The 24586-nt window shown below is 42.9% G+C and overlaps 1 pseudogene; it reads right to left on the bottom strand.

Moving 5' to 3' along the window:
• Window positions 1-11879: 11879 nt before the first annotated feature.
• On the bottom strand, window positions 11880-24383 carry LOC110002768 (toll-like receptor 13; annotated as a pseudogene).
• Between the last annotated feature and the right edge of the window lie 203 nt (window positions 24384-24586).

The following is a 24586-nucleotide window of genomic DNA, read 5'->3' as shown; positions in this document are numbered from 1 at the left end:
ATACTGCAGCAACCACTTTATGGATCCTTTTATAACACACACACACACACACACACACACACACACACACACACACACACACACACACACTCTCTCACAGGAACACACACACACACACAGACTTACAGCTGTAGTGGAAGGGGTCTTACCTCCCTGCAGCAGATTGAGTGAGTGTTGAAGAGCATCTCACACACACACAAACACACACAGTCTTGCACACACACACACACACACACACACACACACACACACAGATCACAGGGGTTGTCATGAATAACAGTGAGTCATGTTGTGTTCCTGCAGGGCGATCAATTTAATCTGCACTCATCGAGTACGGAGTGTGTGTGTGTGTGTGTGTGTGTGTGTGTGTGTGTGTGTGTGTGTGTGTGTGTGTGTGTGTGTGTGTGCTCACACCTGAACTGAACCTGAAGTAATGTGTTTTTTTCTTTTTCATAAATAAACTGAATCTCACACTGAACGTCTGACAGTGAGCGACGCCCTTTCTTTCTTTCAGTTAACCTGACCCTTGTCGTTGTTGCTAGGCAACAATAATTGACAAAAGACACAACGTGTGTCAGGTACAGCGCGGTTAAAGATAATCTTTGTTGGCATTATTCTTTACTCTGCTCTGAAAAGTTTGATGTTTTTTTCTTGATCTCATTAAAAAACATTTGTTTTATCATCTCGCTCAGCTCGGGACAAACTGATGGTTCTGTGTGTGACGTTGTGACAAACAGACTCCTTATTCTAGGAACAGTCTGGGTCGTGATCAGCTCGGGCAGAATTATGTCATCATTAAATATCTCAATATGGTTGTGGCGTGCTCCGGGCTTGTATAATATGTTGTCAAACTTTGTTGTCTCTTGTCATATCTTCAGGGTGTCCTGGACAATCAGCTCTGATGGCGGCCCGCCCACACTCTCCTGTCAGACTCTTAAAAAACACAAAATAAAGCATATTTTAGTTTCTGAATCAGTGCAGACGATTGGCTCTGATTTCTGCTTTCAGTGCCAGAGCCTGCAGCAGTCACCTCGAACAGAGGAAGAGTCCGCTTCCAGACAGAAGTCCTGCAGAGAGGAACAGAGCTGCTGTGACAAATCAAAAACAGATTACAGATTCATTCAAACCGGCCGGTTTAATGAAGAAGAGAGCTGCTGGAGTCAACTTTTTGAATCATGGCGTTCAGGTGCATGTGATATTAAGTTTAATTTATTTGATGTGCAGGTGTTTCTATTTGTGTTTGATTAAAAGTCCATCAAGGGAATTATAAAACTTAATGAAATATGAAAACAGACATAAGGGAGTAGAGCTTTAAAAATAACACAAAGCTTCATCATTCAATTACTGAAGAATCACATTTAAACTTTCTAAATTCATCAGCGGCGACAAACAGGAAGTGTCTGTGCTCGATAATGATTGAGTTCCTCTCTTCCTCTGGGGGGAGGGTTTATAATCCCATCTGTCCGCCCAGCCGTCTGCAGCAGCGGAGACAGTGGAGTAATAAAACAATAAGTGACTGAGATATCACAGGAAACAACCGAAACACAGAAACCCGACGCTGTGAGCAGGAGGAGGAAAATATCCAGTTTGTGTCAGAATCTGTTTCTGAACATGTTCATCCTCCTCCTGACTAAAACCCGCCTCAGGTCAGCTACGCGCCGTTTAGACTGTAAATATGAATGTGTGAACCCGTCTGTTCCTGCAGGGGGCGCTGGAGTCCCATCGATGGCGGTCTCCATGCTGGAAATGCTGTCTCAGTCTAACTTTCAGTCAACCTAACGACAGGCTGAGAGCTGGAGCTGAGGCGGGTTTTAAACCTCCTGACAAACCGTTACACCGCGCCCACCTGTCAATCAGGTCAGCTACACGCCTTATTGTGAATAACTCTTATCCTTCATCAAATCAAAACTGATGAGTCATCAAAACATTCACCCCCCCGTACAGTGTGTGTCCATCCAGACATGAGCTAATCACACCTATTTGGTTTTTTGAACCAGGCTGTAAACATGTTCATCTCTGCTGTAAAAACAGGCTTTTTAGAATGGGTGTGTATGTGACTTCCTGTGCTTCTGTAGTCAGCCTCTAGTGGACACTCCAGGAACTGCAGGATTTTACACTTCAGCATCAGCTTCATTTTTCAACACCAGAAGTTGCTGCTTGACCCAAACACAACTTTAACCTCCTGCTGAAAGGTCAAAGGTCACTCAGGTGGGTTCAGTCCACAAGAGAACTGATTCTTGTGTCTGTTTCTAGCTCATCGTTATGTTAGTGTTTGTTATGTTTCTTCTCACCGTTCCTCCTCTACTCACAGCACACAGCAACGCAGAAGCTTCATTGGTTTACACAGCTGTCAATCATGATGTTATATCCTTTTTATATCATCAAATAATTACTTAAAGCTAAACTTTCTCTTTGACATAAATCAGTGTGATAAGAAAAAAATATAATGACAGAAAATATGTTGGAGAAATATTTATCTGATGTGTGTTTTGATTTTATAGTTTGACATATATTTTATCGGTTAACATGGAGGAGGCGGAGCTTATGAACCATCAGTCAGCAGGTGGCGCTCTGAATGTTTTGGCTTCACTCCCAGGCGGCTGGTGCCATGTCCATCTTTATATACAGTCTATGGTCTGAAGTAATTTATTTTGAATATTCACGCCTCACTTGTTATGAAAACTTTCTCCTCATGGTGTTTTTTTATTTCTGTCACATAAAAACACAAAGCCCTCAGAGGAGTCAGCGGGGGGTCCCGTATAAACAAGGCAGTGACACGCACTCACATGAAGCTCTGAAGCTGTTTATCAGATAAAAGCAGAAGAGAGCAGCTTTGATAAAGAGAAGTCTGCTCCGTCTGTTCACCCTGACAAACAACAAACTGTTGTTTATTTGATGTCGGTGACGCTGACATGAAGAGACACTCTGAGCTCTTTATTTTCTGTCTCCACTGCAGTTTTTATATTTACAGATTGAAATGCCAACCCGTCTCCTTTTCACAGCTCTGTCGGCTGCTCCAAAGATTTACTGTCAGCTGTCTGTTAGCATTTGCTGACTGGTGATGCTCAGTGCGTTGCAGCATCTTTGACCATTTTCCTGTTTGTACTCAGTGATGTGTTTTGGGGGCGGAGCTTGACTGGTAGTAGTTGTGTTGTAGTCAAGGCAACACTTATCAAGACCAAGATATACCCGAGACCACAGTGCTCCAAGACTGAGTCAAGACCAAGACCAAAGTGCTCCGAGACCAAAACATTTCGGATCAAGATCGAGTCAAGACCAAGACCAAGACCAAGACCAAGACCAAGGCAGGGCCAGAGCGAGACAAGATCACTGAAAAATCCTCATCTTGTGTGCAGTGGGCGTGTCAATCACTTAGGCCGTAACACCGGGAAGGTCATCAAATCAAAGCAATGACTTGGAAAAATAGCCACATACTAGTGGTGGTCTTGACCGGTCTTGATTTAAAATCCAGAGTCTGTCCAGTCTGAGACCGAGACCGAGACAGGGACGATTAAAACTGCTTTTAATTCTGATCTCTAAATCTCTAATTCCCTAAGTGTCTTGTCTTTGTCCTGCCTTGGTCTTGGTCTTGGTCTTGGTCTTGGTCTTGGTCTTGGTCTTGGTCTTGGTCTTGGTCTCGGTCTTGGTCTTGGCTCAGTCTCTGCCCCTAAATGTCTCGGTCTTGAGTCAGTCTCGAACTGCCTTGGTCTTGATCTTGGTCTTGGTCTTGTCACGGTCTCAGTCCCTAAATCTCTTGGTCTCGCCCTGCCTTGGTCTCGGTCTCGGTCTCGGTCTCGGTCTCGGTCTCGGTCTCGGTCTCGGTCTTGGTCTCGGTCTCGGTCTCGGTCTTGGTCTTGGTCTCGGTCTCGGTCTTGGTCTTGGTCTCAGTCTCGGTCTTGGTCTTGGTCTTGGCTCAGTCTCGGTCCCTAAATGTCTTGGTCTTGGTCTCAGTCTCAGTCTCGGTCTCGGTCTTGGTCTTGGTCTTGGAGCACTCTGATCTCGGTACGTCTTGGTCTCGATTAGAGTGGCCTTGACTACAACTTTGTGTAAAACATTGAATAATCCTAACAGAGAGTACTGAGCCGTGCGTACATGTGGGCCATCTTTCTCTGAGACACGTGTGTGGACAGGTTTTTGTTACTGTGTCTGACAGGTGAACATCGCCTGATGATCTTCATCACCGGTGCATCTCAAAGAGCATCCAGTTCAGTTTGATTCTGAACTCTTTGTCTGTCTCTGTGACGAAGGTGTTTGAATGTGAGCAGAGTAAACAAGTCTACAGACTGACATTGTTCCTATAGCCTGTCTCTCTTGAATCCGTCTGTGGGCGCGTTTCCCCTCCGGCCTCCTCTGTCCATCTGACTGACGGCTGCAGTCGTACAGGAGCCAGAATCAAAGGCAGAAACAGAATAAATAAGAGATGAAAGAAAGAAGAGGTAGCGAGAGGACAGCTATAAAGGAGAGAGAGGATCGATTAAGAAGAAGCGACAGGAAGAGAGAGAGGAGGCTAATTGGACAGCTTTTTATTTCCTCAGTACAGAGTGAATCAGTGTCAACAAAGAAGAGGACCCAAGTGCAGAATCTAAACCAAGAATTATGTATTAACAGAAAAGGAACTGACAAAAAGGTTCTTTCTTAAAACAAACAAAGTCCATCTGAAAAACTACACGCGGAGAAAACAAAGAGCCAGGAGGAAACTTCAGAACACGGGAAGACAAGAACTCAGGTAGGTAGACCTATGAACTGACAACAAGAGGGAAGGAACTCTAAATAGACACAGGCGTAATCAGACAATGTTGCTACTGCACCCCTGAATCTACGGTGGCCGGTAGGGGTCACACGCTCTGCAATGCTAAACAACTAACATTTAAAAAAAACGCCCAACATATTCAGAAACGCTGCAACTTCAAAAGCAAATGCAAACTCCCGAAAAAAATGCAATACGAGCTGCTGAATATGTGTCTGTTTTTTTAATTGTTTCATTTCTGTACTTGCAATGCTTTTGATGTTAATGTTGTATCTTTGTAGCCAGTTTGTGTCTTGGCAGTGCATTTCAGCCGTTTATTTCTGGAGTTTGCATTTGCTTTTTGAAGGTGTAGCGTTTCTGAATATGCTGCGCGTTTTTCTAAATGCTCGTCGTTTCAGAATTTTCCGAGCGTGTCACCCCTACTGGCCACCGTATGAATCGCACCGAGTCTGCCAGACTTCTTATGTGAAAGCGACCTAACACAACATGTTGTGTTTGGTTACCAGTAAATAATTGCTGAACGTAGTTTGGTGTGATTATAACTAATCAGTCTCTGCATCTGGTATTGGACTGTGCTTACTGTCCAGTCCAGCAGACAGCAGCATCATCGGAACATAAAGAGGCTCTATAGCTAACTGCACTGTTTGATATCGATCAGGGACATTACTCTGTTCAGGCTCGACCAGCCGCTCGCTGATTAATTACACCTTTAATTTCCTCAGTCAATACTTGCTTGATATGCCAGTATCGATTAGACTGGCTGTGTGTGTATGTGTGTGTGTATGTGTGTGTGTTTCTCATCCATCATTACTGAGTGGTGTTCAGTTTAATTAATCAAACTCCGATTACAATCAGAGATGCATTATCAGATGTTCTACGGCTCATTATGTATTCATGTTTTATAAAAGAGTTTCACATTGCAGCCCTCGTTTTGTTTTCATTTGAACTTTTGTGACCTCAAAGAAAAGAGATTAAAGATTTGTGTTCATTCTTCAGAGTGTTTACAGTGTGTATTATTTCTCAAATTAGTTCCCGGTCATTAACTGTCTTCATCAGTGTAATTACTTGGGAATAGATGCTCATTATTCAAACATTTAAATCCTGATTGTGTTTGCTTGTTTTCTTCTGTTTCCTCAAAGGTTGGGACATTGTGTAAAATGTGTTGTTTTCAATGACATATCGGCTTTCTTTGCTTTTTAAATCATCAAAACTTTTAAGCAAACGGGATACTTTGTTCAGACGCCAAAAGCTTCAAAAAATGAAAGGAGCAATATAAAACTCTGACCCCTAGTGTTTAAAATGGGTACTGCGGCCTAAATTCTCAACACTGTAGAGAGCTGCCTGGGGGTGTGTCTTAAAAGCGCCTACCTTCTCTGGTCCAAACAAATCCAGAGCATTCAAGAGCAGAATCTAAAGTTAGAAGGAGGACATACTGGCTGCTGCATTGTTGTCAGAGAAGCCAGCACTTCAACATAGCATGTTTCCTTAATGATCAGAGAGTAAGATACCTTTATCATTTCACTCACTACACAGCTCACTGATTGGTCCTTTAATGATCAGAGAGTAAGATACCTTTATCATCTCACTCTCTACACAGCTCACTGATTGGACCTTTAAGTTTGGTTAAACGTTTTCCTTATTTCTTCTTGTGTCCTCTAACTTTTTTGTGGCATTGCGGTCGCTAACGTAGCATTAAGTTGTGATGTTAAAATGTGCTGCTGCCTGTCTCGGCCTCGTTAGATAAATGTTAAATATGGAATAGTAGAAATTAAAGCTGTCAGAGGAGTAGGGGTTTATTTATCCATTCTCCATAAATGCTCACTTTTATTTGTATATCTCTTCATGTTACTTATAAAAAATGATCTCAATCTCTGCTTTTCAAATTTGACCCTGGAATAACTTTGACTTCCTGATGAAAGAAAATAACTACTGAGAGCTTCTCTGTCTTTCCTCTCAGCACTTTTCTTAAATTGAGTTACCAGCAGAGACATTAAAAACTCAAAAGATTTAGCAATAACAGAGATTAAAACATAAAACTGAAATTAAAGGCTAAATTAAGCTCGTAAAGTATCAGCGGAGCAATAAAACGGCATTAAAAGGAACCCACAGAGACACATTTGACTTAAGTGCTTTCATAGAAAAACATCAGCCCCGCTGAACTACGAGCTCCAAACTCTTAATGGTCCAAAATGAGACGGTTGCCTGGCAACGAGTCGTCAGATAACAGCTCTTCATTTGGAGGCCATTAAAGACATTAAAAGTCATCGAGTGGAAGGAGGAGAACAGACGAGGGACAAGTTCAGTTTGCTGCACTTCCACCTCAGCTGACCTCCATCAGCAGACAGAGGAAAAACACAGCTTTAGGTCTGATGTTTGACAAACTGTCACACTGCTGCTCGGACGACAATCCCATCGCTCCTGCTTATCGACTGCTTAGAGCTCAACAGTTTGTGTTCATTTGAGGATAATTGCTGTTCATTCAAACAAACGTCCTTCAACAGGAGCCTTTCGATGAGTTAATAAGAAGAATGGATGTTTATTTATTCCAAAGGTGCAGGATTGATCTTTAATAACAGGATAAAAATGAAGTTTCACAACAGAGCATTGAAAGTGGTATACTAGAATATTTATTATTATTTTAAAGGTGTATTTTCGAGGCTTTTTATGCCTTTATTGAAGAGATAGGACGGTGGATAGAATCAGAAGAGAGAGAGAGAGAGTTGGGAAATGAGACTTCACCAACTGCCAAAGTGTATGAAGACTGAAAGAGGTCAAAAAGCTCCAGTAACACTTGTAGTACAAAGATCAACGTTATTAACAAATTTGACCGACGCGTTTCGGCTTGTGGCCTTCATCAGGGTCATTCAAACATGGGAGGACCCTATCCTCGATACATTGGACGAGCACTAACCACTACACCACCCGCAACCCAGAATATGAATTATTATAGGGTAATGTGCAAAGACGCTGTGAAATATGAGGATAAATAACAACAGTGAACAGTGAGTTTTCCTCTGCAATAACTGTAGCCTGATTTGCTTTAAAGACACTAACACATGGACAGAAAGCATACAAAGCTAACTCTTAGCTGTCGGCTCAGTGGGTTAACCGTCTACAGAAAGTCACAGTGGAAGACATCTTTGTGTACCTTGTTGAGAGGCCCAGCGTTATTATTAAAGAAAAATGCAACACATACAAATCTCCTTACTTGTACAGTTTTTGTTCTTGGCGTTCATCTCCAGGACGTTGAATGCCGACATTTGTCAGATGTTTTTTTTGTGTCTTAAGGGATGATGTTCTGCCGAGCCAGCAGCAAAAACATATAACACAGAAACACAAGACGTTGTTGACATCTGCTTCAAAAGGCGTCTTCGATGAAAACAGTAGGACTCCTCAGAAATGGAGGTCATGTTTTTTCGCAACATCCAACGGCACAACAAGATGATTTCCCCCTTAAGGGATCTGGCCTGCTTCTCCGTGTTTCTCTCCACTTGCTTACATAGAAGCCAGTTTTTTTTATTTTTTTTATTTGCCACCGTTTCTCCAAATTGGTCTATTAGCCGTCAAAGTCCCCTGATTTTTTTTTCTCTGCCTCCATCCCTGACTTAAATTTCATTTAACCTCCAGAGTATTAGTTCACCCAGACAGATATTCCCTCCATTCCCTCTCCCCTCTGCCCTTAATCCCTCTTTTCACTCCGTCTCACACAAACACACACACACTGGGGTTTCAGTTTCACACACACAAACGCACACGCGTACACACAAAAATATGCTCTTCTTTTGATACCCTGTGAGTTGTGTATTTCCCATGTGAGGCTGGTTATCAGCTCCCATTGAGCAGCACGTTGCAGCCTCGCTCACCCTGTCAGCAGTCTAACCTCCGTCTGCTGACTCTAATAAAATCATCTCTGTGAATCTGCTCACACGCTGACACCCTGTCGCTCTGAACAGGAAAACAGTTTATCAGACACCTTCACATTGGCTGCAGGAGGAGGAGAGGTCGCCCCCTGTTGATGAGGTTCAGAAGACTCATCAGATTCATGTGCAACTGATCAATATCTAAACTGAGGCATAGCACTGTTGTCATTTTCAGCCTTCAAAAACAGACTTTATCTTCCTGTTACCCGAACACCTTTGAGCATTGGAACAGGCTAAAAGAGCGCAAAGAGCACATGAAACAGAGACAGTAAACAGCCGCTCACATTCAGAAAGGTACCAAGAGTTTCCGGTCACTTTCTGCTGAAGTGGCCGGCATGACAACATCTGTCAGAACACCCCAGGCCTGTTACTTGAGGCTGACCAGGTCCCAGTCTGATGACCTGTTAGCTAGGATCAGTACCAGGTCTCAGTGTGATGACCTGTTAGCTAGGATCAGTACCAGGTCCCAGTCTGATGACCTGTTAGCTAGGATCAGTACCAGGTCTCAGTGTGATGAGCTGTTAGCTAGGATCAGTACCAGGTCTCAGTGTGATGAGCTGTTAGCTAGGATCAGTACCAGGTCCCAGCTTGATGACCTGTTAGCTAGGATCAGTACCAGGTCTCAGTGTGATGACCTGTTAGCTAGGATCAGTACCAGGTCCCAGTGTGATGACCTGTTAGCTAGGATCAGTACCAGGTCTCAGTGTGATGACCTGTTAGCTAGGATCAGTACCAGGTCTCAGCTTAATGACCTGTTAGCTAGGATCAGTACCAGGTCTCAGCTTAATGACCTGTTAGCTAGGATCAGTACCAGGTCTCAGTGTGATGACCTGTTAGCTAGGATCAGTACCAGGTCTCAGCTTGAAGACCTGTTAGTTAGGATCAGTACCAGGTCTCAGCTTGATGACCTGTTAGCTAGGATCAGTACCAGGTCTCAGTCTGATGACCTGTTAGATAGGATCAGTACCAGGTCTCAGTGTGATGACCTGTTAGCTAGGATCAGTACCAGGTCTCAGCTTGATGACCTGTTAGCTAGGATCAGTACCAGGTCTCAGCTTGAAGACCTGTTAGTTAGGATCAGTACCAGGTCTCAGCTTGAAGACCTGTTAGTTAGGATCAGTACCAGGTCTCAGTCTGATGACCTGTTAGATAGGATCAGTACCAGGTCTCAGCTTGAAGACCTGTTAGTTAGGATCAGTACCAGGTCTCAGTCTGATGACCTGTTAGATAGGATCAGTACCAGGTCTCAGCTTGAAGACCTGTTAGTTAGGATCAGTACCAGGTCTCAGTCTGATGACCTGTTAGATAGGATCAGTACCAGGTCTCAGTCTGATGACCTGTTAGATAGGATCAGTACCAGGTCTCAGCTTGAAGACCTGTTAGTTAGGATCAGTACCAGGTCTCAGCTTGAAGACCTGTTAGCTAGGATCAGTACCAGGTCTCAGCTTAATGACCTGTTAGCTAGGATCAGTACCAGGTCTCAGTGTGATGACCTGTTAGCTAGGATCAGTACCAGGTCTCAGCTTGAAGACCTGTTAGATAGGATCAGTACCAGGTCTCAGTGTGATGACCTGTTAGCTAGGATCAGTACCAGGTCTCAGTGTGATGACCTGTTAGCTAGGATCAGTACCAGGTCTCAGTGTGATGACCTGTTAGCTAGGATCAGTACCAGGTCTCAGCTTGATGACCTGTTAGCTAGGATCAGTACCAGGTCTCAGCTTGATGACCTGTTAGCTAGGATCAGTACCAGGTCTCAGCTTGATGACCTGTTATCTAGGATCAGTACCAGGTCTCAGCTTGATGACCTGTTAGCTAGGATCAGTACCAGGTCTCAGCTTGATGACCTGTTAGCTAGGATCAGTACCAGGTCTCAGTGTGATGACCTGTTAGTTAGGATCAGTACCAGGTCCCAGTCTGATGACCTGTTAGTTAGGATCAGTACCAGGTCTCAGCTTGATGACCTGTTAGTTAGGATCAGTACCAGGTCTCAGTGTGATGACCTGTTAGCTAGGATCAGTACCAGGTTTTCTCTGATGGTGTTCTGTTTAGCTGTGGAGCTACTGCATCTAAAAAGACACCAAAATCGCCTGAGATCTGTCTGACTGCAGCGTAAAAAAAAAAACAGATTTATTTTGACAGTTCATGGCAACAAACAGGCTGAAAGGAAGAATCTCAGCGCTTAGACCCACAACACAGTGTCTCATAATTATGAAAAAGTTGCTTCACTTTTGCTCTGACCACAACTTTAGGCAGGACAGCATGGAAACTAATGAAGACTAATTTACTGAGACATTTAATAATTAGCCTGCTTATTAGTTAAATCTTAATGCAGTAAAAAGTCAGCCAACATCTAAAAACATGAAATCTAATAAAGCGCCTGAGAGAGAAAGGCCACCGAAACAGCCACTTAATAAAATGAAATATTGATTTTTAAATGTGAGATCTATACAAATACAATGTCATTTTTCTTCATCAGGGACCTCTGACGGATTTTTATTTCTTCTCTTGTTCACTCTTAACTGCATAACTGTACACACACACACACACACACACACACACACACACACGTATACACACACACATACATTCCTACATAACATACAGAGGACCATCGATTGTAAACCAACCAAGCATGGACCCTTTTTTTTTTTTTTAGAAATGTGCCTAACCAATTGGATTCCTTTCTTTGAAATGTTAACCGAGGACACAAATACACATCACCATGACTTTTTAAATTGTTCAGTCCATAATACTGACCGGAAAGATTTACTTCTAGTTCCGTTTTTTTAACAAAAGAAGCTAATTATTAATGTGAGCTTTATATTTTACAATACATACAACTTGTGTTTTAAGATTCAATGATCACACACCAGATGTTCCCTTAAAATCATTAAAATTTCCCAGAGGATTTTAAAAACAATGAAACAAGGATTTAAAGCATGGCAAACAGCTTCATGGTCCCCAGTTGGTGATTGTGTAATAATACACAGGTCCTGTGTACAAGGTTTACTCTTTTGGTTAGAAGAAACGTAAAGCTTTGCAAAAGATGACTATGAAAAATAAGTTTTAATTTATGCAGCAATTTCATTGTTAAGAAAATTAAAAGAGTGAAACCTGAAGGACTGAACCCTGTCTCCCCCTTCTGACAGTGAGAGTAATTACACACAAACAAATCATCCTTTCTGTTTTTTTTACCTTTCTAATGAGGAGAAGCTTCACCCGTGGTTATCAGAATTGTTCCTTGCTGTCGATCACTTTCTTTTTCTTGTTTATGGAAACTCTGAAGAAAATCATGCTGAAAATTTAGAAAATACACACAAAGCCTGGAAAAATCGCAAAACCCACAATGGCTGAAATTGTGTGAAAGCAACTGATATGCAGTGGCATGAGCTGGTCTATTGTTCTTATTTTCTGCACCGATCTTTTTTAGCCAGTAGAAGATCTTGTAAAGGTCCTGAGATGTCATTTCACACTTCTTTGTAATCGTCCTGCGGTTCACCTCACAGGTTCAGGGATGTTCTCAGCATCCTGCTGGACCTGACAGAAGATTCCCGCTCTCTTTAGTAGAGTCCCCCGTCTCCAGAGCTCTCCTCACGCCCCGCCAGAAGACTCCCGTGTGTCGTCCAGCCTTCGACCAGCTCAGGTAGGTGAGTTTCTTCACCAGCTTCCTCACGCGGTAGTACGGAGACAGCTGCTGGGCCGGGATCTCCTCCAGAAACAGCAGAATCAACACGTCCTTCTGCTCGTCAAAGAGGCGGAAGCTTCAATAACACACAGGACAGACCACAGGTCAGGTTTTAATTTCATGCAATATATGCTTTCAAATAACTTTTTGAAATTGTTCCTGTGTTTACGTCGTTAGACTCTGGCGGTCTCTAATATTTTTTTTAGCTGCAAACATTTCTTTCCCTGCATTCTGATCAATTTGTTGATTGAGGTTTTTTTTCTTGTCTCGCTAATGTTTTCAATCAATTCTTAAACCTTTTTCTTAAATTCTTAAGCTGAAATCATACTTGGCCTTTAAAAGGTTTAAAAGATGCAGAGTAGGCATCATTGGCTGTTTATCATATGATCTTATTTCTGTTTTGTTTGACGTCTTTTATTTTACACTTGATTATGTATTTTAGAGGCCTGTATATGTCCTTTCCTCTCTCCTTGTACTAATCTTTTGAGCTGTATTGTATTTTCTTTTTCAAGTCACACAGACCAACTACAGGCAGCGCCCCCACCTGGCCATCTGGATCTCTCTGGAGCACCATTCACTCTGGCTGATGACACAGATGGTCTTCCTGCTGCCGTAGATGGCATCGATGATGTTTTCTATGATTGGTTTACCTGCAGATACAGAGGGTCAGAAACATGTGATGTCAAGTAACCACCAACTTAAGTGTAGGCTACTGCAATTTCTTGAATGTATACATGTACACAGTGGCAGCTTATTATTCTACAGGAGAGGAGGGAGCAACTTTTCTGACAGATGGACACTCAGATGTACATCTTCATTTATTAACTGGATGCTAACACATAATAGAAATTGCCATAAACAGGCTAACAGAATTAGCATCCCAATACGGTAATTAGATGTTTTCTTAGGTTAGTTTCTTAGAATCTCTACAGTTTTGAACTCTACAGTCATGTCATTTGTCAAAAGTCAGTGTCCTGTGGGCTGAAGGAAATAAGCCCAAATAAAGGTGCACCAGTAGCCTAACCGTTAGCTTGCATGCCACATGTGCCTTGAAGCGTGCAGCCCGGGTTCAAATCCGACCTGCGGCTCCTTTTCCTGTAATTCATTCCCCTCTCTCTCTCTCATCTTAACTTCCGACACTATCCACTGTCATGTTTCTACAATAGAGGCATAAAAAGCCCAAAAGAACTCTTTAAAAAAAGACAAGAATATGAACGATAATTATCTCATCTTTATTGAATAAGAAAGGGAGGACTTATCCCTGCTAGCACATTCATACCTGCCACCCCTGAATGTGAATGTTTTCAAAATGATAAAGGATAACTATTTCATAGTTTTGCTGTGATATTGGGGGAACCTTTCAAAGCATTGGACACCATGACAACTGCACTTTTGGGGCAGTAAGTACATCAATCATAAGGCCAACAAGGCCATAGTTGTTTAACCTTCGTTGATAAACAGGAGGGCTTTGTCAATTCTTAAAGCTTTCCAGGGTTGAAACAGACTGATAACAAATCAAACAACGGAACCAAAGCAAGACAGGTGTAATTATTTTAAAGGTTATCTCCTAACAGCAGGTTCAGACAGCGTTCAGCTTCTATAATTCTTCAATACAGGTTCCTTTTTTTATTTCCCAGTTGACGTATGTTTAACAGGAGGTTGTCTATGACTAATCTAACTCTTAATGTAGTTCTGAGAAGTTAATCTGTGGCTGATTTCACACCAGAAGCTCCTAAACAGAAGAAGCCTGTTTAATAAGCAGCAACACAGATGGAAATGGGAAAGTGACAAAAAGAAGAAGGAGATGAAAAAGAAGAAGAGAAAAAGTTTCAAAAAGACTAACCTAAATATAATTTATGTATGTCAAAAAAATGGCACAAAAATTACAAATTTCTAACCAAAAAGAAATACTTAAAGTTGCCAAATATTTGTACATCTTAAAGATGAATTGCTACAGCAAACAATATGCATATTCAGAAATGTCTCAAAATGCATTCTTTCCTTTGGCCAACCAGGGGCCAATTCAACAAGTCAGATTGTCTGAAACCAAAAGAAAATTAGACAACTTTTCCATCTCGTTGTTACTTCAGTGCTTTTTTTTAGCATAGGTCTCTGGTCAGAATGTCTTATCTTCTTCAATATAGTGTGATGTTTATTTTGGTCCCATATTAAGTCAAATGGTCCATAAGTCAAGGGAGGATTTAAGTCGTATCCCCCGTGACTAAAAAGTCCTTACCACTGCAATCTGTCAAACGTAGTACAGACATAACAAATGCATCCAAGTGGTCATCCAAATATTACAACTTCTGATTAAAAGAACAACATGGGGGTGGCCAAATCGGTCAACCTGAGGATTGAAAAGGTACATTAAACAATGGCTACATCAAGTTCTTTTACACAATTTATTTTCCTGAAAGGAATAAAATGTTATTTGCATGACCACATAGGTTACAGCCAGAAAGTAGGAATGGCCATGATAGAGATTTAGAAAGAGTGACGACCGAGGTAGGATGTTTTTACCTGGTTGGAAGTATCTATGGTGCAGACAGAGTCTCCAGCCCTGCTCTCCCTCCAACGCTGGAAGCAATTCTCCATAGACCCAGGCCTCATCTTTAGTGTTGTAGGAGATGAAGGCATCGTAGAGGTGAGGAACTCCCTTCCCCCTCTTCCTGCTGTCATAAAGGAAGGCCAGGAAGAGGTGGAAGGCATAGACTAGCTGCCACCTCAGGAAGTGGTAGATGAATGATGGGAGGAGAGTAAGTACAACCAGACAAGTGCTGGATATAAAGCAAAGGAAGCTAAAGTCGATCCAACAGGACTGGAAATCAAAGTCCAACAACTTGGTTCCCTGTTTGGTTAGAGGAAAGCTACAGGTGAACTGAAAGGCGTTATCCACCTGAGTTTGGTTGTTGCTCTTCACCCATTGGATGAAGCCAGCGTTTGAGCAGTCACAGGTCAAAGGGTTGTTGCCTAGGTCAAGGTAAATAAGTGCAGGAAGAGTCTGGAAGAGCCTCTCATTGATTACTGTTATAGCATTGTCACTAAGTTGTAAAGATCTGAGAGCAGATAGATTGGCCTGTGCCACAAAATCCAAAGACTTTAGAGTAGTCCCACGAAGATCCAACTGCTGCAGGTTTGGGAATGACCTAAACAGTTCAGGACTCAGATCGGACAAAGGACTTTGCTTGATTGTCAAACTTTTCAGCTGGGAATTGAACTGAAATGTCTCTTGGCTCGGTGCAGAAATAAATATATTCTCACCTGTGAAGTCTTCTAAAAGTTTCATAGACTGAAGCATTTCAATGTGTACATTAATGAAAAAGCCGTAATGATCACCGGTACACACCATTTTGAGCTTTTTTTGTGATTCTAAGTGAAAGATAGCTTTGTCTATGTTCAGAGGAGGACCTTGAAAAATACTGTCAATATGAAAATAAATTGTAAGATTTTCTATCACTTGTAATGTCCGGAAGTTATTTTCAAACTCAATTGGAAGGGATACAGTAAGACTTGTTAGGTTGTTCAGTCCATCAAAAGCAAGTTTTACCCTTCCGATATTATCAGATACTATATCCAAATGTTTAAGGGACCCTAAACCCTCAAAATCCCCCTTTTCAAGAGTATCTACAAAATGTTTTCCCAAATTCAAGACCTCAAGGTTTTGTGGGCCTATTTTGAAGGCGCCCCCAAATGTCCACAGTAGGTTCTCACTCATACATAAAACCTTAAGGCTGTTAAGATTTTGGAAGACACAACTGTCCAGTTTGACAATGTAGTTATTGTTCAAGAAAAGCTCTGTGAGGCGGGATGTGTTTTTGAAATCCTCACAGCCCAACTCAGAGATACAGTTTTTTCCAAGTTTTAGGACCTTGAGGAAGGGGAGACTTCTAATGTCATCGGGCACTATGGTGAGTTAATTGATCTCTAGGTTTAGGGACCTCAGTCTCCTCATCATTCCTATTGTGCCTTTGGGTAGTTCAGTCATTTTAGCACAGCTCAAGTCAAGCTCCCTTAGCTGAGAACAAGCTCCAAACCTAGCACTTGAGTTGGCAAAATAGTTGAAAGACAGATCCAGTTTTTTAAATGTTGGTATTTTGCAGACTGTAGCTAAGAGGCCTTTGTCGATCCATGGCTTCATAAAATTAAGTTGTAAATGTTGCAGTGAGTCAAGACTCTGCAGGACATTTTGAATCTCCTCAAAAGCAATTAAAGGGTAACTAAAGTCCAGTTTAGTTATGTTCCTCAGTAAAGACTTATCACGTATGTCCCATTTTAATCCAGAATATTTAACACATTGACAAAGGTTTATTGTCCGTAGATGAGGAAAGATATGTGTTGTGATGCTGAATCTTCTCAGGTCATTCCCTGAGAAAAACTTTCCGTTGCAGGCATTCTGATGTTCGGGACTTTCACTGGTGAGTATTGATGAGTTAAACTGGGGATGTTAATGTTCATCAGGGTTTCATATCTGCAGGAGAGGACACAAATGTTTAACAAAGGTAAATTATCCTTAATGTGAATTTTGGGTTTGTTTGTTTTTTAACCTTGACCCTACTTATACAGAGCGTGGAATTTAATGAAAACTACAGAACAATCTCAAACCTTCAAGTCCTCGGAAAAATTAATGATACCTGTCAGATAACTATCTTCATACCTGTCAGCTAAGAATTTATTTGATGCATACTGTACCAATCTGTATATAGAGTAAACCACAGTACAGAGACCCCTAACCCCTGGTAAAAACAATCTCAGAATTAGCTCAGATATCCCTAAAATTTCAGTTGCAGGGCCTCTTGACCTCAGCGCAGCCAATTCTTCTTCACTGTCTTGGGTAGGTCTCAGATCAAGTAGGCAGTCCATATAGAGTTCTGCAAGGATCAGTTCTAGGTCCGCTGCTGTTTAATTGCTATATGGTCCCACTGGGGTCCATAATTCACTCTTATGCAGACGATACACAGTTATACATATCTGTTTCCAGAAACAACTTAAATCCTGTCAGTCTACAACCTGGTCCAGACATTTGATGAAGAGTCAATATGTGATATTTTTTAATCAAAACACAGTAAACTGCATTTAACCTTGGGTAGATCTTGGTGGTTTGATGTTTACCAATGTTCAGGGTCGCCCATAAGGCCGCCCCAATTTTAAGTAACAATGACCATATTTTATTTTACACCTTAAAACTCATCATTTTTTAAAGCACATATTTTCTTTATTGTTGCTTCAGTAAAGTTGTTTCAAAATGTAAACCCCATCTTCTTAAAATGATATGAGCCTTTATTTTGTAACGTTACCAACATAAGCGGGCCCAGCAAGCAGTTTAGCCATTCCAGGACCGAAACAAAGTTAGGATGCCAGAAAATAAAAAAGAAGAAAAGGAGGCTCAAACATTTGACCCCAAAAATAACTTATCAACAAACGTATTTCAATCAGCTCCGAAGGCTGATGGGAGTCAGGCAGAGGGAGCTAATGTTAGCCATGAGGCTAACAGTACTGATCAATGTGCATACTTTGATTTAAATCATATCAGGAAGGGCCCATTCACTGGGCCTTTCAGCGGCCCGGCAGGCCTGCCAAAGTTGGAAGACATAAACACACTTTTTTAGAGCAACACAAACTACAGGGAGAAATTTTTCTGGTACAAAAGTGATGATGGTGACTTAGTGCTACTTCTCCTTTATCTCCAACTGAGTCAGCCATCACTGACAGGTGATAATTACATTTCCATGTCAGCCTTTCTTTTTCTTTTTTTCCTCTGTCATTACAACGGGACTGATAATTAGCCTCCAGTCCTCCCACAGCTTTCATCTCTCATGTCTCCTCTCTGTATTTTTTTGCTTCTGTCACTGAAGCTTCCTCTTTTGCAGGGTTTCTAAGTTTGGACTTGCAAATGAGGCTTCCTGCCGTGGTCACACACTGTGAGCTTCTGAGAAACGCAGTACAATGAGACAAGGAGGTGGCAAGGTGTTAAAGCCGTGAGGGTGACGTGCAAAACAAAACAAATTAATGGAACTTAAATTAACCGAATGTCAAACAAACATGACGTCTCCTGAATCAATTACTTTTAGGTGATCTTGATTTTAAAAATGTTACTATAGCTTCTGTACTTGGTGCATGTAACATAGCCGTTAAGCTATTGGCGCCCCTGTGAGCTCCACTTTCCTCTAAGCACTAGCAGTTATCTGTGTCTGTGTCACTGTAGCTACGTCCATTATTATACAGTTTATACGTTCTCACCTTGGATCATTTCTTTCTTATAAGCTTGCAAAGGTTATTTTACACATTTTCATTGTTGTTGTTTTCTACCTTGAGTTCAGCTTGGATGTTACGGGGCATTTTGACGAGTCGCAGATTTGTCCAAGAGCTCCAAATCTCAGGAGAAGGCAGACCTTGAGCTGAAATCTTCGGTTGAAATGTTGTCCGTTTACATATATGTTTGAATTTTATGAGACTTAAAGTTTCCTCTGACGATAAAGTATGACATTTGGTGAAAAACTTGAAACTGAAAAATTAAACTTGAAGACTCCTCGACCTTCCTCAGCCTGCTGCCGCGTTGTTATGTGATGAATCAAACTAAACACCTTCAGACTCTTCAGGTCTTTTCTGTCTTGAGTGCGTTTCATTATTCAGGTGTGAAATGTATGAGTGCTCTTTGCTGCATCACAACGGTTTCACTTCAGACGATAAGTGCTGCTTAAAAAACCAAACTGAAAGATCTTTAACAGATTCTGTGAGGACGTTCACACAGATACTGAGGAGGTCTCTTTTATTTTATTCACCTTCATATTCAGAGCTGCTGAACTGTAAAACAGAAAACGCTTTAAATTCTGTGTGCGCTGAACACAAAGCAGATACAAAAGATTCATAGAGGCAGAAAAAGAACCATCAGTAATTGACATGAAAATGTCTTTTATAACGATTTTCATCTCTTTATGTTTCATTGCACGTCTCTGAAGACGTCTTTCACACACTCTGCACTCCTGAGTATTTCTTGATGTTTTCCAGGTGGAGTGCATGTGGGAACAAATCTTTTTAACCCATTTAGGCATCATAGGAAAACCGCCTCTAAAACCTGAAACAACCTCCTAAAAAAACTGAAGGTTTTCAGAAAAACTGCACAAAAAGTCGATGTTAAAGGGGACATATTCTGAAAAATCCACTTGTACAGTGTTTTTGAACATTTATTTGTGTAACCTGAGAGTCTACTGACACACAAAATGTGAAATAAACCCATCCAGTCCTTTGTTTGTGGTCTGCATAAGTCTTACAACACAGAGAAAAATGCTCTGTTTCAAATTTGCTCTCCTTGTGATGTCACAGTGGGATTCTGGTAAAAAAAAAAAAAAAAATCCCCTCCCCTCCCCTGGTATCTCCACCCATGGACTCCAGCCCCAGCTTAGAGCAAAACTTCTGCACAGGTCGGCCATTTTTATTCTTGCTAGTGAAGGAGTGATGTCTACGGGGGAAACTAAGGGGGCGGGCTCATTGCATTTAAAGAGACACACACACCAAAACGGAGCGTACTGAGAGAGCTGGTTTATACAGGGTCACAAACCTCCTCTGGTGCTTGATTCATGTTAGATTTTGACCAAAGCACAGCACAGATGTTTCATTTAGTCCACAGGGGACTGTTTGAAAAGGTGGAGGAGGTGACTGTTTGAAAAGGTGGAGGAGGGGACTGTTTGAAAGGGTGGAGGAGGGGACTGTTAGAAAGGGTGGAGGAGGAGGACTGTTTGAAAAGGTGGAGGAGGACTGTTTGAAAAGGTGGAGGAGGACTGTTTGAAAAGGTGGAGGAGAGGACTGTTTGAAAGGGTGGAGGAGGAGGACTGTTTGAAAAGGTGGAGGAGGACTGTTTGAAAAGGTGGAGGAGGACTGTTTGAAAAGGTGGAGGAGAGGACTGTTTGAAAAGGTGGAGGAGGACTGTTTGAAAAGGTGGAGGAGGGGACTGTTTGAAAAGGTGGAGGAGGAGGACTGTTTGAAAAGGTGGAGGAGGACTGTTTGAAAGGGTGGAGGAGGACTGTTTGAAAAGGTGGAGGAGGACTGTTTGAAAGGGTGGAGGAGGACTGTTTGAAAAGGTGGAGGAGGACTGTTTGAAAGGGTGGAGGAGGACTGTTTGAAAAGGTGGAGGAGGGGACTGTTTGAAAAGGTGGAGGAGGGGACTGTTTGAAAGGGTGGAGGAGGGGGGTCATATGTCCTCTTTAACAAAGATCTGTATTTCCCAGCCTCTGTAGCAGATAGGTGGAGTTAAAAACATTTGAAGGTCTAAACCCTCGGCTGTAAATCATTGCCGTCTCGATAACTACACCCTGAAATTGAGAATTGATCTGGTAACAATCCTTCATGTTTTTTACCCAGTCCACTTTGACGCGAAGTAAATTCAGCCTCGTTTGAAAATAATAAAGATGAAACCTTTAAAAACTGATCGAGCACAACAGCTTGATGACATACTCTTCACATTTCGGTTCCATCCTTATTTCTTACTTTGTCAAATAAAAACCCTTAAGCCGAACGCTCGATGTGTTTGGAGTCTTTAATCCCTCGTCTCTTCCCTCTTCAACACAACAGTTATAAAGTCACAGATAAATATTAGAAACTCTAAAGTCGCCTTTGGTAACTTCAGTTATTTATTTTTTTAACAAAGCTGCAGCAGTTTGGCAAACTGTGGAGAAGAATGGAGGGATTACTGCTGATTAAGAAGCCGAGCTGAGTTCTTTTTTTTTTCTCTCCCCCGAGCGTAATCCACCGCCGGGCCGCGACTCCATCGCTCCGCTCGCTCGCTCCGACAAAAGCCTCTGAAATCCTCCTCTGAAAAAAAAGCTTCACTTCAAATATGGACTCTGAATAGAAGCAGAGTTTCCGTTTTCTCCGCAGCAGAGACTCAAAAACGTCTTAACAGGAAGTGGAAATCTGGGACACCTGGAACAGAAGGCCTCACACATCCTCCTCTTATCTGTTCCCTTCACAGCCAGCCTCTAGATTTATCACAGATGAAATATTAATGGAGGTCTTTTTTTTTACTGGGTGTTCATCTTCACAGGCAGGTGAGGAGCTGATGAGCAGATCGAGCAGGAAACAGGCGAGATGTTATCGGCTCTGCGGCGGCCATGTTGGAATCCTCCGCCCAGATTTTAAACGAGACGGTTACAGAGGGAAATGATTTCTATTCAGCACTTTTTCTACTATCATTGTGACACTGGAGGGGAGTGCGGGGGTCTCCTGAGGTAAGACATGATGTGAAAAAAGATGCAGGAGTAGTGGATGAAGCAACAGAGTCCTCTATACGACTCTCTGGCGCCCCCTACTGGTCCGGGGTGTCGAGGTGAAAAGCAGCGCCTCTGTAAACACGGGAACTTATACGAGCAACTTGTACGAGCAGCGTCAGCAACAAGATCACAGCTGTGTGTGTGTGTGTGAGTGTGTGTGTGTGTGTGTGTGTGTGTGTTTTAATTAAATAGATTGCTAAGAGACCAAATTATGGCTCAGGACAATCAACACCATCTTATTTTATGACTCCATCAATGGAGCTTGTGCGCACACACACACACACACACACACACACACACACACACACACACACACACACACACACACACACACACACACACACACACACACACACAGCTTAATGACTTTGTGAATTGCCTGTTTGTTGATCGTTAGTTTCTTCATTAAATTTAGTTCTGACGTAAAAACATTTGACTCGGGAATGTTTCTTTTACTAAATGAAGTTCTAACAGGAAGTCGTGTTGAAGACATAAAATCCTCGTCTGTTGGTTTTTTGTTTTTGTTTGTACTGTGCAAGAATTAAATGTGACCTACGGGTCTAAAGTCTGAGTACATGCTATAAAAGCTGCATTCTTTCTAATGACCAGCAGGGGGAGAATTTACTGGTTAGAAAAAGAAGTCTCTGATAATAATGTTTTGATTTATTCCCTCAATAAACATTTCTCCTGATGAGTTCATCTTCTCAATCTGTAGTTTCAAATCTTCCTAAAACAGCATGATGTCCATTTAGTAGATGAAGGTCCCATTAAGAGTCCCAGAGAGCAGAAAGAGGGGGAGGAGTTAGGGGGTTAGACCTCAGCAGGGAGCTTTAAGCGGTCCGGTTCACTTTGGTTCGGTTCATTGATGTTTCCACTGTCAGAAGTTGGGAATGTTACCAAAATCACCGATCTGTACCGTCCTACTTTTTTGGTACCCCTCTGTTGGGTTGCCAAGGTTACCGATCTGACCCTAAAGGGCGGAGCTATCCGTTGATTAGTAAACAAGTATTTTGTGTTTGACCTTGAGTAGAGGTCAAACACAAAAGACGCCATGTTTAAATATCCCTTGGATTTCAAGAGAGTCCGCACTGTTATGACCTGCAAGTTCAGCCGCCACCGTCACCCAGCGCACGCCACATGACACGATTCAAATCCCGCCCCCCCTTTCATTGTGTATTGCAAAACACTGCGCATCCCCTCAGAGAGCATGCTGGGATACGTCATCGTGACCTGCACTTTTCTCCATCATGAGATCATAATAATTCTACTTTCTCCCTCTCTTACCTCCAAGATTCAAAGACCCCTCTAGCGCCCCCTGGTGGGGTCAGGACCCCCGTTTAAAAAAAATCACTGATCAAGAGAAACCTGATTCTTGAATGATGTGGGAAATGTTTCAAGTGTTGTTTTTATTGTGTTGTAACATAAAAGGCAACAACATGGACACACACACACACACACACACACACACACACACACACACACAGACACACAGACACACACGGACACACAGACACACACACACACACACACACACAGACACACACACACACACACACACACACACTTGGGGAGTTGAAGCTTGGTGTGATATAACAGAACTCTGTGTTATTATTGTGGGGACGATGAAATTATTTACTGTGGTATCAGTCAGCTCCCTGCAGAAAAACAGACTTATTACATTCAGGGTTCATTAAAGCTGCAGCACGCACGCACGCACGCACGCACGCACGCACGCACGCACGCACGCACGCACGCACGCACGCACGCACGCACGCACGCACGCACGCACGCACAGCAAAAACAATATTAAAATCACGCCTCAGCAGAATCTTCCTCAGGATTGTTGGCAGGTCAGAGTGAACGTGTGCAGCAGATCACAAATACGCTGCTGTTGTGTGTTTCAGAACAAAGACACACAAACTGTTGTCTCACACACACACACACACACACACACACACACACACACACAGACTTTATTATCAGTCTTGTGGACTTGTTGTTGTGCGGCTGCAGGATAGACCAAAGACCACCAAAGACCACTCTAACTGAGACCAAGTGTGTCTCCACCTTGTGTCCCCCCCTTGTCTCCCCCTGGTGTCTCCTCCTGATGTCTCCCCCACCTTGTCCCCCCCCCCCCATGTCTCCCCCTGGTGTCTCCCCCCATGTCTCCTCCTGATGTCTCCCCCCATGTCTCCTCCTGATGTCTCCTCCTGGTGTCTCCTCCTGATGTCTCCTCCTGATGTCTCCTCCTGGTGTCTCCTCCTGATGTCTCCCCCTGATGTCTCCCCCCATGTCTCCTCCTGATGTCTCCTCCTGATGTCTCCTCCTGATGTCTCCTCCTGATGTCTCCTCCTGGTGTCTCCTCCTGGTGTCTCCCCCTGGTGTCTCCTCCTGATGTCTCCCCCTGGTGTCTCCTCCTGATGTCTCCCCCTGATGTCTCCCCCTGGTGTCTCCTCCTGATGTCTCCCCCTGGTGTCTCCCCCTGGTGTCTCCTCCTGATGTCTCCTCCTGATGTCTCCTCCTGGTGTCTCCTCCTGATGTCTCCCCCCATGTCTCCTCCTGATGTCTCCCCCTGGTGTCTCCTCCTGATGTCTCCTCCTGATGTCTCCCCCTGGTGTCTCCTCCTGATGTCTCCTCCCATGTCTCCTCCTGATGTCTCCTCCTGATGTCTCCTCCCATGTCTCCTCCTGATGTCTCCCCCTGGTGTCTCCTCCTGATGTCTCCTCCCATGTCTCCTCCTGATGTCTCCTCCTGATGTCTCCTCCCATGTCTCCTCCTGATGTCTCCCCCTGATGTCTCCTCCTGGTGTCTCCCCCTGGTGTCTCCTCCTGATGTCTCCCCCTGGTGTCTCCTCCTGATGTCTCCCCCTGGTGTCCCCCTCTTTGTACAGACTTACAGCTGGCCTCGGTGTTTCCCTCTTTATACAGAGAAGTGGCGCCCTCTGCTGTCTGAATGTATTTTTACATTTAAA

Source organism: Labrus bergylta, chromosome 19, assembly GCF_963930695.1.
Source record: "Labrus bergylta chromosome 19, fLabBer1.1, whole genome shotgun sequence".
In the NCBI taxonomy this organism is placed as follows: Eukaryota; Metazoa; Chordata; class Actinopteri; order Labriformes; family Labridae; genus Labrus; species Labrus bergylta.
The sequence above is the reverse complement of the archived record's forward strand: the minus strand, read 5'-3'. Positions and strand labels throughout refer to the sequence as shown.